The 18,063-nt window shown below is 36.0% G+C and overlaps 1 pseudogene; it reads right to left on the bottom strand.

The window, feature by feature from the left end:
• Window positions 1-5,276: 5,276 nt before the first annotated feature.
• The window catches only part of LOC112916884 (Y-box-binding protein 1 pseudogene), a 62,867-nt pseudogene continuing 50,080 nt past the window's right edge, over window positions 5,277-18,063 (bottom strand).

Genomic DNA, 18,063 nt, shown 5'->3' on the forward strand with positions numbered 1-18,063 from the left:
TGGAATCAGTGCTTCCGGGGTTGCTATGAAGTCATGTATTATTTAATGTCTTCATTAAAGCCTTAGAAAAGGGAATTGATTGACACTGGGAATTGGAGTTGGTCCCTCTGTACAAAACTATTTAGATAACACAAATGCTAGTGTTGAATTATAGTGCACCCATTTATTTCCAAAAGAAGGTTGGCACAACTGTTTCATAAGACATTATCCAGAACAAAGTAGCTGGGTTTATTTATTTATTTTTATTTTTATTTATTTATGATAGTCACACAGAGAGAGAGGCAGAGACACAGGCAGAGGGAGAAGCAGGCTCCATGTACTGGGAGCCCGATGTGGGATTCGATCCCGGGTCTCCAGGATCGCGCCCTGGGCCAAAGGCAGGTGCCAAACTGCTGCACCACCCAGGGATCCCCAGTAGCTGGGTTTAAATTCAGTATATCAAAGTTTCCATTATGATATTGTAGGCAAAATTTTATCTCTACTCTGTTTGCAGACACATCAGTATAAGATTTTCATGACATGGGAGCTCTCATAAAGAAATGAGGACTAGGGACACCTGGGTGGCTCAGCAATTGAGCAGTTGTGTGTCTGCTTTTGCCTCAGGGTATGATCCTGGAGTTCCAGAATTGAGTCCCATATCAGTCTCCCCACAGGGAGCCTGCTTCTTTCTCTGCCTATGTCTCTGCCTCTCTGTGTGTCTCTCATGAATAAATAAATATAATCTTAAAAAAAAAAAAGAAATGAGGACTACGGGAATGGTGAAACCTATAGCTTTTTTTTTTTTTTTTTTTTTTTTTTTCGTTGAAACCTATAGCTTTTAGGTTAGATTGACAGAGACAGGCAGTTCTGGAAAAGTAACAACTATGTGGGAAGGCTAATAGAAGATAATAATCAATCCACTAGGTCTGTTCATAGAGAATTCTCTTGGTCTTAGCTTCTCATCCTTGATGACAAGAATGTTACTTTCCTTCTGCTATAGGAAGGACATTTTTTATGTAGGAATTTCATCTGCTCTTAAGAAAAAGTGGGAAAGTCAGAGTGTTTTTCTTGCATTTGCTGTTTTTTATTTTAAGTACCTTTATCTCAAAGCAGTCAATATTCTAGAGTGGCACATTTTGTCATGGCATGTTCTTCTACCTTTTAGTATCAAAATTTCCATTTCTTTGAACTTCCCAAAAGTATTGAAAATGATAGTATATTAAGCATCCACTATACAGCAAATATATCTTATTGGTTGATTGAAAAGAGGACAGTGTTATGACGATTTATTTGATTTAAATTTCCTTACACATTGCCCTCCACATGCTTGCATATATATACTTATCCTGATCCAAATCTGAGGATGGCAAAATGGTGAAATTTAACAAAATAATTGCAGACACCTGTGTATATTCTGAAACAGCAGAACCCACAGAAACAAAATATTAATTCAGGTAAATAATTCCATGTGATAGATGTATACTTAATGTCTACCTGCTACCCTAATATCAGGCACCAAGAATAGGCAGAAATAGGACTATTCTTGGGTGAAAGTGACTTCAGACCAGAAAGAAAAGAAAAATGCTGGAAGACTTAATTGGAAGGACTGCAATTGCTGCCTTGACATTTTTGCTTACTCACTCCTTCAAATTAATCACTTCTTCGGTCTCAGGTCTCACAGGCCCTTTGGAAAGATGGACTGCCTTGCCAGACTGCTCTTTGTGTTCCTTAAAAAGGCATTTTCCTCAGGTGCTAACTTAGACCTGTTTACTAGTCTCAGGAATTTACACTTCAGCCAGGGAGAGAACTAACTTTCAAATGTGAATGAACTAAAATATCTACTTAGGGTTTGATCAAATTCTTCAGTTTTTAATCTTAATTAAGCTCAAAGAAAATAATATACATAAACTTACAACAATTCCAAAGTGCTACATAAGTATGTAGATTGCTCAGAACATCAAACATAGCTGATCTTTAAGGGAAGAGATATTAGATGGAAGTATCTTGTTCTTCATTCTGGAGGACACTTAGCTCTTCTCTGTCATTTGAAGAAAATAAGAAAACATGAGTCATACTAAGATTTTGGTATATTTTCTACACCTATATAATTATGTATGAATATCCAGTTGCCCAATGCACCTGACATGAGCAAATCAAACACAGAATTAGTAAAAAAGAAGTGTTGCCTTTGCAACATTTTCATAAAATTGAAATAGCTATTTTTTCTGATTATATGAGTGATACAAGTCAATGATTGTAAAAGTTCAAAGCAATGCAGAAAATTAAGAAAGAAAGTAAAAATTCACTGGAAATCTCAGTGCTCGGGGTAAATATGGATGTCATTTATCTGGTACGCATTCTTTAACGCCTATGAATATGCACAAATACATAGCCAAATGTATAACTCTACATGAGTAGAATCATATTACACATGATATTTTTACTTTAAGCACCACTTTATTTATTAATTCTCCCATTCCTCTTCCTTCTCTCCTATCTCTTGACCTTCCACATTCACACCTTCCACATATTCAGAATTAAATCATCATTTTCCATGACGTCGTCATTATTTTCATAATATGTGATAATGCTATTTTTTGGATCAAACATGATTCTAGAAATTCTTTTAAGGTGATTACTAAAGCTGTAACTCAGGATGCCTGAATGGCTCAGTCGGTTAAGTGTCTGCCTTCGGCTAAGGTCATGACCCCAGGATCCTGGGATCAAGTCCTGCATGGGGCTCCCTCCTCAGTGAGGAGTCTGCTTCTCCCTTTCCCTCTGCCCACCCCCATGCTCATGCTCTCTCTCTCAAAATAAATAAATAAAATCTTAAAGAGAGATAAAAGTAACTTATCACTTGTAATGATTATGTAGAAATAATTTATAGTTAGTTATAGCAGAATTTATTGTTTCCTGTCAGTGATTAACATTCTGATTTCTTAGTCTGCTCCCTTAGAAAATGCTGCAGTTGGAGATCCCCAAGTGGCTTGGCGTTTTGGCGCCTGCCTTTGGCCCAGGGTGTGGTCCTGGAGCCCCGGGATCGAGTCCCACGTTGGGTTCCCGGCATGGAGCCTGCTTCTCCCTCTGCCTGTGTCTCTGCCTCTCTCTCTCTCTCTCTGTCTGTGTGTCTATCATAAATAAATAAATAAAAAAATAAATAAATAAATAAATAAATCTTTTAAAAAAATGATGCAGTCTCCATGGTTATTTTCTTTTAATTATGAAATTCCCCAAGGCAGAAACTACTCTAATAGTTATGGCTATAGTGTTATCCAAAGAGTTTTTAAGATATACTTAATGTTCATTTTATTAGCAATGAATGAAAATATGTTTTTTACTCTGCAGTCTCCTCTTTTTTTTTTTTTTTTTTTTTTTAAAGAGAGAGAGTGTGTGTGCAAGGCGGTGGAGTGAGGGGCAGGGGCAGAGGGAGAGGGAGATAATCTCACTTCCAGTACAAGCTGGACTGGGGATTTGATCTCATAACCTGGAGTCATGACCTGAACCAAAACACAGAGTTGATCACTTAACTTACTGAGCCACCTAGGTGCCCTGCATCTCACTTTTAATCCATTTTGCATTTCCCTAGCTTCTACAACATTTGAACAACTTTTAAAGGTTACTTTTCTCTTCACTTTGGTGATTACCTATTTATACTTTCCCCCTGTTTTTCTATTGTGCGTTTTTGGTCTTTTTTTCCCCTAATTAAATTTCCCAAGTTCTTTATTAAATGTAGTTTTTCACTTATTATTTGCCATATGCATTGCCAATATATTTTTTTGAATTTTATTTTTATTTTTTATAATAAATTTATTTTTATTGGTGTTCAATTTACCAACATACAGAATAACACCCAGTGCTCATCCCATCAAGTGCCCCTCTCAGTGCCCGTCACCCATTCACCCCCACCCCCCACCCTCCTCCCCTTCCACCACCCCTAGTTCTTTTCTCAAAGTTAGGAGTCTTTATGTTCTGTCTCCCTTTCTGATATTTCCCACACATTTCTTCTCCCTTCCCTTCTATTCCCTTTCACTATTATCTATATTCCCCAAATGAATGAGAACATATAATGTTTGTCCTTCTCCGATTGACTTACTTCACTCAGCATAATACCCTCCAGTTCCATCCACATTGAAGCAAATGGTGGGTATCTGTCGTTTCTAATGGCTGAGGAATATTCCATTGTATACATAAACCACATCTTCTTTATCCATTCATCTTTCGATGGACACCGAGGCTCCTTCCACAGTTTGGCTATTGTGGCCATTGCTGCTAGAAACATCAGGGTGCAGGTGTCCCGGTGTTTCACTGTATCTGTATCTTTGGGGTAAATCCCCAGCAGTGCAATTGCTGGGTCGTAGGGCAGGTCTATTTTTAACTCTTTGAGGAAACTCCACACAGTTTTCCAGAGTGGCTGCACCAGTTCACATTCCCACCAATGCATTGCCAATATTTAATTGCAATCTGCTATTTACACTTTTTTCAGGATAGTAAATTGTTATATCAAAACTTAAATGTTTATGGTCATGTATTATTAGCCCGTCTCTCTCTCTCTCTCTCTCTTTTTCTTTCTTTCTTTCTTCTTTCTTTCTTTCTTTCTTTCTTTCCTTCTTTCTTTTCTGAGAAGGGAAGAGAAAGAGGGAGAGGAAGAAGCAAGGGAGGAAAAAGGAAAGAAGAATCCCAAACAGACTCTACACCCAGTGTGGAGCCTAATGCAGAGCTCAATCTCCTAACCCTGAGATCATGATCCAAGCTAAAATCAAGACTCAGATGCTCAACCAACTGGGCTATCCAGGTGCCCCTATATTATTAGCTTTTTGAAACAATGTTATTCTCTTAGGGAAATAAGTCATACCAACAAATGAATCCTCCATTCTAATGGAGAAGTTAAGGAGAAAATAATAATACTGAAAAAACATTAGCTGGCTTACAGGCATATAAAGTAATACAAAAGCAACTACAAAGACAGAATTTCACAAAAAAAAAAATTATGCAGAAAAGTAGAGGAGAAAAGAATAAAGCTTTTCTGATGTACTTTGGAATTGTCTTATATTTAGCTTGTGAGAGACCTTTGAGTTAATTTTGGAGGGTTCCCAGGGTCAGAATGTCTATGAACTTACTCGCATTTTAATATCAAAAATTTGGGATTTTTTTATTAAATAGTTTATGTTCTTACAGAGATAGTCTAAAAAAAAATTTTTTTTTTTTTTTTGAGTGGAGTACCTGGTTTATTTCTGATGCAGGGGAATCTCGGGACAGTGGCAGATTCTGGGCTGAGGGGGTGGTTGTCGGGAACGGAGCTAGAACTCCACCTTGCAGGCGGGGAAGGCCTCGTCCTGCATGGACATGGTGCTATTGCTGCCCAGCATGGTGATGCCCAGCGCCTGGTGCCGAGCATGAGTCTCCTCGTACCACTCGTGCATTGCCACTGAATCGAAGGTGGGGATCAGGGTCACCTGGAGGTCACGGTCCCACTGCTGCTTGCCCACGAGCAGTGCATCCAGGACGGCCCGCATGCCCTCTTCCTTGCGCTGGTCCTGGCCACTGATGACATAGCAGAGTGCACGCACCCGCCAGAAGAATTCCTCATCCACTAGCCGGGCACTGCTCCCGCTGGGCAGATAGGCCAGGTCAAGGTAGACGGGAGACCCTGGAGGGGCTGCTGACCCACCTGGCCGGAAACAAGTAGGCAGTAGTCCCACTTCTCATCATTTTACCCTAAGTCTTTCCAAAGATGTTTTCTGAATAACTGACTGATACACTAAATCATCCATTCTCCTTTATCATTCATTCATTCTTAAGCCATTGTTCACATGGACATGCCTCTATTTAAGTATTAACAATAACTGTTATGCATTGGTCTCATTTCTTTCTGTGCAACACAAGAAGAAAGATACTTTAATAAATATCATCAAAATAAGTTGAAATAAGCAACTATTATTTGTGAAATGGTTATTCCAAATTAAAAAAATAATAATTTTCAGTAGATCATAATAAATGTTGGTGATTTGAAGGTGGTTCTGTGATAAGCAAATGTGTGATTTTAATATAGCAACAGTTGCAAATTACCCTCTTAAACATAGACAAGGGATTTGCACATTTAAGGAATTATGAATTATTGAAAAGTGCTCAGGGCTAAATTGGCTAAGAGTGCATGTTAAGTGAGCAATCAGGGACTCGGTACACAAAATAACTCACAGCCAAAAGTGAATTATTTTCAAAAGGGAAATTGAAGAGTCAGTTGAATTCTAGACCATTGTACATCTTCTGCCAACACATTCTCTTCATGACTAAGAACATTATGTTGGGAAATTAATGGGTTGCTTCAGGACAATCTTAGAAACTGTTTCAACATTAGGACTGTAGGTCACAAGATGAACATGATGAGTTTCTTTTTCTGTGATTAAAATTGATCATAAAATCATTCATCTTATAGGGTTTAAAGCTATTGCAAAAAGTTTTAGTGGTTTTGGTCATGAAAGATCATGACTATAAGTCGTATTTCAAATTAACTGTAGCCTATGTAATTTAGAATCTTTAGCACTATGAATACTTACAGGCATAAAAGAAGTAACTAATTAACAATGCAGTGATTTAATATTTTAAATACTCTCTTTAATAGCAGTTTAAATGTGATATGCATTCTTGTTGGGGTAGATTTCCAGGAAATACTGAGGTGGGACTATAACAACAAGATATATTTAGAAAGACATACAGAAAGCTGAAATGAAGCAGTCATTAGGATAACTTTGTTCATGAACAGTTTGAGTACCAGGCCAAACTTTGTCAGTATTATCTAAGTGGGCACTAAAAAGTGTGTGTGTGCATGTGTATGTGTGTGTATGAGAAAGGAAGAGAGAAAATGAGAGGGAAAGAAAGAGAAATAAAGGAGGCTAAAATGGGGGCATTTGGCTATCACTAGATTAATCCATCACCATAGTGTCAAAGTAATACAGGGTCAGGAGGGAAAATGAATTAATTGAAGTAGAAAGGTTGGAAGCCAGGAAAGTAGATCAACCAGTGGGTCTAATGAGGGGAATTAAAGAGAAGATTTATAAAACAAGGCAAAGATGGTAAGAATGATATACATGAAAATTGGAGAAATAATTATTCCAATGCCATCCATCATCTGGAATTATTTCTGTGAATCACAATTTCTTAAAGTGACTTCATGGCCCTGGGAGTGCTTTACCTAAGTAATTAGACAAACCTTTTCAAGGATAGATACTTCTTAGGGCTTATGAATGGCAAGCCTGCTGCTCTGCTACAGTTGTCGAACTCTGAGATCTAAATCTGCCTTGTTAAATTTTTACATTAAAACAGGAAGCCAAGTTGTTTTCATTAAATTTGAGATGATTTGTTATGTGTACATTTGATACTATAAATATATAATTTTGGGCAGCCCCGGTTGCCCAGCGGTTTAGCGCCGCCTTCAGCCCAGGGCGTGATCCCGGAGACCCGGATTGAGTCCCACGTCGGGCTCCCTGCATGGAGCCTGCTTCTCTCTCTGACTGTGTCTCTGCCTCTCTCTCTCACTCTCTGTGTCTCTCATGAATGAACAAATAAAATATTTATATATATAGATTATATATAATTATATATGATCATATTTATTTATAAAATGATATATATATATAATTTTGGCCATTAATTTTTTTAGATTTAATTTATATAGCAGAAACCAACTTTGTAATAAAAATTGCCATTTACTAGGAACCCTTTATATTTTGAGAATTTTATATGTTTTTCTGCCATCTCATAGAAAAACATATTAAAAGGTGAGAGAACTAAAGTTTTGGTAGGTGGAATCACTTGTCTAGGGTCATGTACTTGAAAATAACTGTTCCGAGATTCATTCCCAGGTCTGTGTGTCTCCAATGCATAGGCTTTTGACTTTGTTTATTTTGTCCTGCCATATCACATGAAATCATATCATATCAGCAGAAATGTAGGTTAAAAGTACAAGCAGACTTGGAAAAAGTTGTTACAAATCCTCAGAGAAAACTCCAAAGCAAGCAGTCAGGGATATGAGAAACCATTCCCAAACTTCTGAAATCAACTTTGTGGAGAAACAAAATGTCTCAATAACAAGATCATCAAATAATGCCCATTGGTGAGGCTGTGCCAGAGACTAGCCCAGCATATAATCACCTTCATTATTGTTTTCTTCTTTTATTCTGTCTTTGTGTGGCTTTCAAAACTAATAGAGTCACCTTGTATTAAGATATATTATTTCAAGCAGAAAATTAGGATGACTAATTCATCCCAGTTTACCTGGGACTGTCTTCATTTGCCTAAGACTTTCTGCTTTGACATTGAAATCCCCATGTTCCTGGAACACCCTCAGAAACCAGAATGAGGGGGGATCCCTGGGTGGCTCAGCGGTTTAGCGTCGCCTTCAGCCCAGGGCATGATCCTGGAGTCCCAGGATCAAGTCCCACATCGGGCTCCTGGTGCATGGAGCCTGCTTCTCCCTCTGCCTGTGTCTCTGCCCCCTCTCTCTCTGTGTCTCTTGTGAATAAATAAATAAAATCTTAAAAAAAAAAAATAAACCAGAATGATTGGCTAATCCACCTGAATTGCAATATAAGGAGAGAGAGAGTGTGTGAGGATAGATCAACTTCCAAATGAAAAATGACTTAAGAAGATGGATGGCACATTCAAGTTCATGTGGTTCAAACTGGTGGTGGTTTACAAATAAGATGTAATGACATTTATTTAGTTTATTCTACAATGAAGGAAACAAATAGAAGCATTTGGTAAAGAACATTTCATTTCTGGATTACAAAAAATCTACATTTTTCACCTTCTTGTTTATATTAAGAAGCAAACTGCTCAGACCATAAACTTTGTTCCAAAGTAACTGAAATTTCAAGACTCCCCATACTAGAATTTCCTAGCTATAATTTCTTTACGGTTCAAATATTTCTAAAACATAATAGTCTGACTCCAGTGTTTTAGAGTGTGTGTGTGTGTGTGTGTGTGTGTGTGTGTGTGTGTGTTGGGGAGAAGGCTACTGGGTTGCTTTCTCCAGGGCACAAAACAAAACAAAAACACAAGAGTGTTTTTAGAAAGCTTGGAGTCTGCAGAGGAAAAAGGGAAAGGAAAGGGAATCATGATCAAAATGGTCACTGCAAATCTTTGATAAAATTTGAAGGAGTGCTTCAGAAGAAAATTATTCCTCATTATTGGACATGAACACATTCATAAATCTTGATACTTTTTCAGGATTTTAAGATCTACAGATACAGGAAGAAATATTTCGGAGCAAATATAAAGTCATGAGAACTGGATAAGAGCCCATTGTCTGAAAGTATCTCTTTTATCCTGTTTTTATATATTCCCTTTTGCATACTGCAAATCAGAGCAACATTAAATGATTTACTGTCTTATCAAAACTGCTGTAATCCCAATAAGCAGTTACATTATAGAGGGTAGAGCTGAGGTGCATTGTGCAACTAACTGCACTGTTTTCCTAGTAGCCCAGAGACAACAATTAATATTAACTTAATACTCCCGTGTAGAGCTTGTGTATCTTTTTAATAGCCAACTGATTTGTCATATTCTTTTACTTTTTTTTATTTCTCATAAGCCATTTAGTTTCTAAGAGTAATAGTTTTTGCATGACTTTCTTTAGTTACACATATTTTATTTTCAATAGTTTGAGATATTTGAGTCCTTCTATTTAAATATATATTTCACATACATATTATTAACAAATCACTGTTGTATACATTTTAAATAAAAAGAAATACAGAAAAGCAAAAGGTAAAGTAATTTTATTTCTTACATCATTAAAAATGGCACCCCATATGATTGCTTACTTAGTTTTGTGGCCTGCTTTTTCATTTAACAATATATATGAACTTTTTTCTGAAGTCAATTACATACATACATATGCATGTATATATACATATACATATATCTATGTGTTTATATCTGTGAGTGCACACACACACATGCATGAGAGAATGAATGAATTGGGTACATAAAGTATGAATGTCTGGTTGCATAAAGCACCACTTATGGCTTGTGGTCTTTAATTTAAAGTGAGACCAATGAATGTATTTTGTTTTTGTTTTTTCTTCCCATGTACATGAACCTATCTTGGTACAAGAATGGAGTAAGAAATTTCTTGGATTTAATCAGAAATGTGGTTTTGGCAAGAAAGTTGGATTAGTTGAGAGGAAAAAAAATGTTCTAGGTATAGATAATGGAGTGATTAATATGATTTATCATGGAATTTGAACTAATAAAAGAAGAGATTGAGGACATTGAGGACAGGAGGAACTATAAAAATCATTCAGATGGAATCATGGATTGTTGATACCAGGATCCTAAAAGCAGAAATAAAAAAAAAAAAAAGGCAGAGAACAGAGATGCTAGTCACAGAATAGAAAGTATAAAATTAAGGTGACAAATCAATTTTTAGTATTGATAATGCCAAGTGCAGGCTATATCTGAAGTGTGAAGGATGTGATCATTGGAGAAGATGAGCTCAAGGATTGGAGAAGCATGAGCATAGGAAGGATCATCTATGCATGAATTGCAACTGCTATGAATTAACTAAAATGATAATATTGGTAAGCTGATAACTTTAAATCAATTAAGGGAAAGTACCTGGTTATTATTTGATTATAGCCTTGAAAGGTAGTGGATGAGGCAATATAGTAACATAAAGCTCAGAGCTAGTATTTTGGGGGAGAGCAAGGAAGAAATAAGAATGTTCTGAAAACAGAAGTAGGATACACCTACACCACCTCCCAGGCTCAATGATACAAAAAATATAGGAAAAGTTAACAAAACAAGCAGTGTAAGACCCTTTTGGGGTGGCTGAAGGCAAAGCAACATCTTTTCTTGAGACGTAGCAGGATCTTTCCTGCCTCTCAGACATTGATCTCATGGATTTCCTCCTTTCTAGAATTAATTAGTTCACTCATTTATTTCTTTATTTTAAAAACACATGTGGAATTTAAGAAACAAAACAAATTATCGAAGGGAAAGAGAGAGAGGCAGTGTGTGTGTGTGTGTGTGTGTGTGTGTGTGTGGTGGTGGGTACTAAGAAACTTACCTTTAACGGTAGAAAACAAACTAATGGTTACCAGGGTGGAAGTAGGGGAGGGGTAAAGATGATTAAATGGGTGATAGGGATTAAGGAGTACATGCGTGATGATCACTGGGTAATATATGGAAGGATTGAATCACTACATTATACACTTGAAGCTAATATTACATTGTATGTTAGCTAACTGGAACTTAAATAAAAACTTAAGAAAAACAAACATTGACCATCTGGTAAGTGATAGAATCTGGGTATGCAGCATTGAATTGCATATCAATGTTGGAGACAGATAATAAAGAAATTAATAACTAAGCATAATAAAATTCTGAGATCAGTGAGAACCATGAAGAATAATGTAGCAAAGCATGGAAAAAAAGAGTAAGAGAGTGAAAGATACAAAGTAGTCACAGAAAGTCTTTGAAGTTCTTGCCCATGAGGAGAAATCAAAGTAAAGAGAACCAACTCAGGTATCATCTAGAGTAAAATGGCTCTAACACAGGAAACACAGTTGAGCAAGTATTGAGACCCTGAGGTGGAAATGGAATAGAATAGTTAGAGCAGAAACGGTTAGATGATGGTTAGGTGATGGTAGAAATTTAAGTTTAAGTCAAAATGATAGTGAGATGCTTGATCATACTGAGTCTTGTCAAAGAGAAATTGTACCAGGCAGTTGTTTGAAGACAAGGAAGACTTTACTCAAGACTATTGCAGTAGGAAAGAGTCTTTTGCAATGGTGCAAAGACATCAAATTCAACTCCACCAAAACACAAAGTATGATAGTTTTTAAGCACGGGGTAAACTGGAGGCAAAGTATGGGAGGATACTGGGGAGAAGTCATGTGTTTGCTAATTGGCATTTATTGAAGTCATTCTCTTACCTTCCTATAGAGGCTAGGAAATACTGTCTCCATCTTCCTAGATGGTTAGATTTTAAAGGGATGATTCCCAGGTCTTTGAAAAAGCATTACTGAGTTGTAAAGTTGGCGAGAATCTGGGAGACTTAAATCTCATAAGGACAGAGAAACAATTTATAACAGCAAGTTTTCTACAGTAAATGCTTGAAGAAAAGGGAGTTTAGGAGCCTGTAGTCAGGAGGACTGGGGAAATTTTAGTCAAGTGGAGGGGAAGATTGCAGAAATCCTAGTCAGTTTTATAGGCTGTGTAGGGACTTTGATCATAATTGGAATATGATGAGGAGGCTATGGAAGCTTCACAAGAAAGGAAAAACGTGGACTAATTTATACTTGTTTCTTTAATATTTCCTTTAGTTTCTTTTTTAACCTAATACAGTCTTATAGATAAGGTTAAAATTCACTGTTTACCAAGTGGATGATTTGTTTTCTTCCTTTCCCAGACATACTCACTTTACTGAATTTGGTGATTATCATTTTCATACAGGTTTTAATATCTTTCAATTATTTATGTATGCACAAAGATGATACAGTCTTGTTTGGCATACTTTGACATTTTTCCTATTCACTCTTCTATAGAGAATCCATCTTACTTTAACATCCTGGCTTTTATCCATTATCTTTATTATAAATAATTTGTTACTCTTTCACTGTTTTAAGTGTTTGCTTGCTTATAAGACTGTAAGTTGCAAGAAATCAAGGAATATCCCTATTTTGTCCAAAACAGTATCCTCATATAGCTTATGTTGTATGTAAAAGGTAATCAAATATTTGTTGAAAAAGTGAATTATTGAATATCATATTAATCATAGATTTTTCAGAACATTCATAGATTTGAATCAGTTTGAGTATTTCTTCTACAAAAATAGAAGACTTTAAATTTCCTAATTGGACAGTAGAACAATCTCATTTGGTTTCATTTCCACAGGGTTGTTTTCTGTTTTATCTTAATCATAAACCTCTAACTTCACATTCTTAAGAGAGGGCCATAAAAACACATAAACTTGCTACTCCTTGAATAATGCATTTTTACTTCGATATTACAGTCACCAATTGAGATGCTATCATCACTCTTAACATGATCACCATTGAAGATTTTATTTTAGACACAGGGAAAAAGTGGGACTTGACAACCCCTAAAATGGTAAAAACCATGTGCCAAACATTGTAGGCAAATTTCAATGAACTCATGGTCTGTTTTCTGGGTTTTATAAATGAAAAGCCAAAGTTATGAGAATTGATTTTAAAGGACTTAGTCTGGGCACCCATTAAGAGGTAAATTAAATGTTTGAATTAGAAATTCTCTTGTTCACTTCTCCCACATCCCTCCATAATATTTACCTGCAAGCAAAAGAGGAGGTTCCCTTAGGTAGGTAGAAAACAATATCTACATGATATAGTGGCAGATGGATGCAACTTTCCAGGTGAGCAGTTAGAAGGAATGTCGCATAAAAGTCACAAATTTGGAGATCCTGAAAATGCAGATGAACAAAAGTATATGGTTAGGTACTGTATGCATAGGCTCTATTAATGAGCTCTGACACTAGGAACAGGACCTCACACACAGCCTAGAGACCAAGCACAGGACTTCATTCTCTCTAAAATAGAATAGAAAGGAGGGGTACAAACAAACAAAAAAGACAATGTAGAACTTTATTTCTAGAACAGCTTATAAAACAAGCCAGGAAAATCAGAAAAGGAGCAAGGCAAAGATAAAGCTTTTCAAACAAAAATGGATGTAAAATAAGAGAACTGGCACCAATGGTCAAAGTAAGGCAAGGGTGAAGTCTGTTTGGAGAGTGAGTCCCTTATCTGCAATATGGACCTCTTTAGAATTGGTATAGCAGTTTAAAAGCATGAACTATGGAAGCCAACTTTCTGTGTTGGAATACCATTTTCTAGGTGTGCAACCATGGGCAAGTTATTTATTTAACTTAATATCAGTTCAATTTCCTTGTTTATAAAATGTGAATCATAAAAGTATCTACTTCACAAGTTAATTCACTAAGGAGATTAAATTAGTTAATTTATAAAAGCTCTAGATGAGAACATGGTAAATATGTGCTATGTTGCTGAGTAAATTAAATAATTAGCATGATCATGCTGAGTAAGAGCAGAAATTATTTCATAGTTTAGGCTTAGTTTGAAGTTCAAAGCACTCTAAATATGAGGTTTGACACAGGCCTAACTCTTCTGTTCTAAGTTACATTTTAGTATCCACAGAGCGAGTTCATTGTTTTAAACAATTTGCAGTAAAAAAAGCTCGTGGATATTTAAGGTTACCCCAAACTGATTTATGTGATTATGAGCTCCATTTGGCTTTCAGGAAGCAGTGACATGGCATGTAAAGATGTGAAATGCTTAACAAAAAGAGTCCCTAGAAGAAGAACTCAAAAGGCTAAGAAAAAGGGGAAAAAATAAATCTTACTTTGAGCTTAGGGGAGTTCAGGTGGTAAAAGCAGTCCCATTTCCCTATACTCATGCTGTTACCTTCATTTGAAACTCTAGACATGCTATGAATATGAAGTCTATGGGGCTGTGCATTAAATGAAAAGATAAATAGATTTTGTGTCCATGCATAAAAAGCTTGAGTTATTTGAATAAGAAGGGAGTAATGTAGGTTAATTGTATTAAGAAAGGCAAAATTTGAAACTAAAACTATTAATTATTAGATGAAGGTGTGCTATGTAAATGGGCAATAAATGAACAGACTGCAAAATTTCAATAAAAAGAGGAAGAGTGGGTATCCATTTTAGCACAGGAATTTGTCTGATTACAAGCCTAACCAACCATATCAGAGTAACACCCATTCTTGGATGAAAGATAACTATGTCAAATTAAACTCTACACAAAAGTCACTGAGAGGGCCCCAAGTGCTCCCTCCAAATAGTCTGCATTTCTTGAATTTATATTCTCATTATTGTTGCAAACCTCCTTCTGACCTCATTATTCAGCTCCCAGGCTTGCTGTCTGATTCTATGCATATTTATATTGCTTGGTTCAAACTAACTTTATGCCCAAAGTTAAAATTCTACTGGAGAAAATATTACCCAAACCCAGAGGCTGTACCGTTTTCTTTCTATACTTTAGGCATAGGAAGGAAGATGTCATTTTCCTAAGGTTCACATTTTCTACTCCTTGATATTCAGAGGATTTGGATAAGCTTGACCTGCGCTGCACTATGACCCAGACTAGAAAGAAATATGTTAATAGGATAGATTGATTCAGAGGAGAAATCAGATGGAATTCTAATAGTAAATCGAATAGAAATGGTGTCAGTTCTGAGAAATCATTCCCCTGCTTCACATCATTTCCCAAAACCATTTACATGTGGCCTACAGACCTAAGGGTAAAAGAGTTAACAACTCTAGAAGGAAAAGGGAGGACATTTCAAAATCTTGGAAATCGGCAAAAAAATAGGACATACATTCAGTAACCATAAAAAAGATGGATAAATCAGAATTAATTCATTCTGTGTTCATCAAAATTATTGCATTACGGTGAGAAAAGGAAACCACGTAATAGAAGATAATTGCTATATATATATGTGTGTGTGTGTATAAAGATTCATATACATAATAGGAGCTCTACTCCTATTACTCAATAAGACAAAGATTAAAATATGGGTGAAAACATGAAAAAATACCTCATGAAAGAGGATCTTTAAATGGTTAATTAATATATAAGAAGGCACTTAACCTTATTAGTCATCAAAGAATTGGATAAAGTCACAATGCAATTCCACTGCATACCTATTCAGATTACTAAAATAAAATGAAAAAGAGACAGTTCTAAGTGTCAGCAAGGACAAAGATTTTGGAGCAACTGGAACTTTCCTCTATATAAATTGATACATGAACTTTGGAAAATTATTGGGTGGTACCCAATTATTGGGTAGTAGACCATCTACTCTAGTCCTAGGCATGATCCTTACAGAAACACATATATGTCTTTACCAAAAAAACTTTGTATTATTAATAACTATCCAAATACCCATCAACAGCAAAGTGGATAGATATATGGTGGTATGGTCATAAAGAAATACTGTAAGAAAAGAAAGGGAATAAATTACTTCAGTAAGCAATACCATAATTGCATTTCACAAATGTTGAACAAACATGGGGGCACCTGCGTGACCCAGTTAAGTGTTCCACTCTTGGTTTCAGCTGAGGTCATAGTCTCAAGGCTGTGGGATCCAGCCTCAAGTCAGCCTCTGCACTCAGTGCAGCGTCTGCTTGAAAATTGGTCTCCTTCACCTCTCTCCATCTCTGCCTTCCCCTCACTCGCACATGCCATGTGTTCTCTATCTCTCAAATAAATAAAATCTTAAAAAGAAAGACAGATGCAAGAGAGTTCATGTATCATGACATAATTTATAGCATGGAAATTTACATGGCAAGTAAAAGTAATTTCAATTAGAGTAGTGGTTTGCTACTACTGGTGAGAGAGACCAGGCACTTCTAGGATACAGGTGATATTCCTTTGATCTGTCCTCTCATCTGGGAGGTGGTGACAGGGGCTGTTCATTTTACAAAAATTAACTGAGATTTACTCTTATGATTTATGCACTTTTCTGTATATATACTGTATTCTATGAATAAAATCACTCTGAAAATATAAACATGAACTATTATTCATTCAAAAGAATAGTTTTAAATCCTGACCTGCATCCTTACAGAGTTGTATAGATTAGTTAGGTATACTTCCCATATTTCACTTTCTTCATTTGTAGCAGGAGGTTAGCAATTTGTGTGTGTGGGGTACGGTGGTAGTGAGGAAAGTGTAATTGCTTCATGTGACATATTTAATACTAAATGGCAATTTTGAACACATAGAATATCTTATTTCATTTTGGGTTCTATTTTGACAACTCAGTGGCTTTTTAAAAATTGTTATTTTTAAAACTTCAGCAAAGTACTACATATGTCTTTAGAAAATTAAATAACAACTCTAAGGGTTTTTTAAATTTTTAAATATTTTTTATTAAAAATGATTTTTAAATTACAGAAAAGATGCAAGAATAAGGATAGTACAAAGAACATGGGTATCCTTACCTAGTTTCACGTATTGTTAACGTTTTGTCCTGCTTGCTCTATAATTTATCTTTCTCTCATGCTTCATCTCTCTCATTCACTTTCTCATTCCCTGCATGGGTGTGTGTGTGTGTGTGTGTGTGTGTGTGTGTGTGTGTGTGTGTTTACTTAACCATTTGAAAACCAATTGCCTATATCATATCCCATTACCAACAAACACCTTCATGGACATTTCTTCTAAATATGGATACTCTCTTTCATAATCACAGTGTATTCATCACTCAGTAAATTTAAGATTGCTGCAATACTTTTGTCTAGTTTATCATTGTTATTTATTTTTTAAATGACCTTACAGTTTCCCTTATAATGTTTCTTACTCTTTAGTATACAGCCAAAGGTGAAATACTGAATTGCTTGTCCTGTCTTTTTAATCTTTTTTCAGTGTGGAATATTAACACAGCCTTTTTTTGTCTTTATGACACTGACATTTTGGGAGAGTATAGTACTTTATATTACTATTATTATTATTACTATTAGAGCATTCCTTGTTTTAGTTTTATTTGATATTTCCTCACAATTAGATTCAAATTGTGAATTCTCAGCTATTGTAGTGCCTCAGTGATATTGTATCTTTTTCTCAGGGCATTTCTTCTAAAAATGCATAAGGAGTATCTGTCCCTCATGTTAATTTTGATCACTTGGGAAAAAGGTATGCTTCCGTACTGTATAGTTATTATTGTTTTTATACAAATAATCTGTGACAAGACTCTAATAACTATTTGTGTATTTGAATCAGCAATGTGACTAAGAAACTCTTTTACTTTGACACATTAAATAATGTGTCAAGGGACGCCTGGGTGGCTCAGTGTTGAGCATCTAACTTTGGCTCAGTGCATAATCCTGAGATCAGGGATCCAGTCCCACATAGGGCTCCCTGTGGGGAGCCTGCTTCTCCCTCTGCCTATGTCTCTGCTTTTCTTTCTCTGTGTCTCTGATGAATAAATAAATAAATCTTTAAAAATGAATAACTGCTGGGGATTTACCCCAAAGATACAGATGCAATGAAACGCCGGGCCACCTGC

Source organism: Vulpes vulpes, chromosome 8 (assembly GCF_048418805.1).
Source record: "Vulpes vulpes isolate BD-2025 chromosome 8, VulVul3, whole genome shotgun sequence".
Lineage (NCBI taxonomy): Eukaryota > Metazoa > Chordata > Mammalia > Carnivora > Canidae > Vulpes > Vulpes vulpes.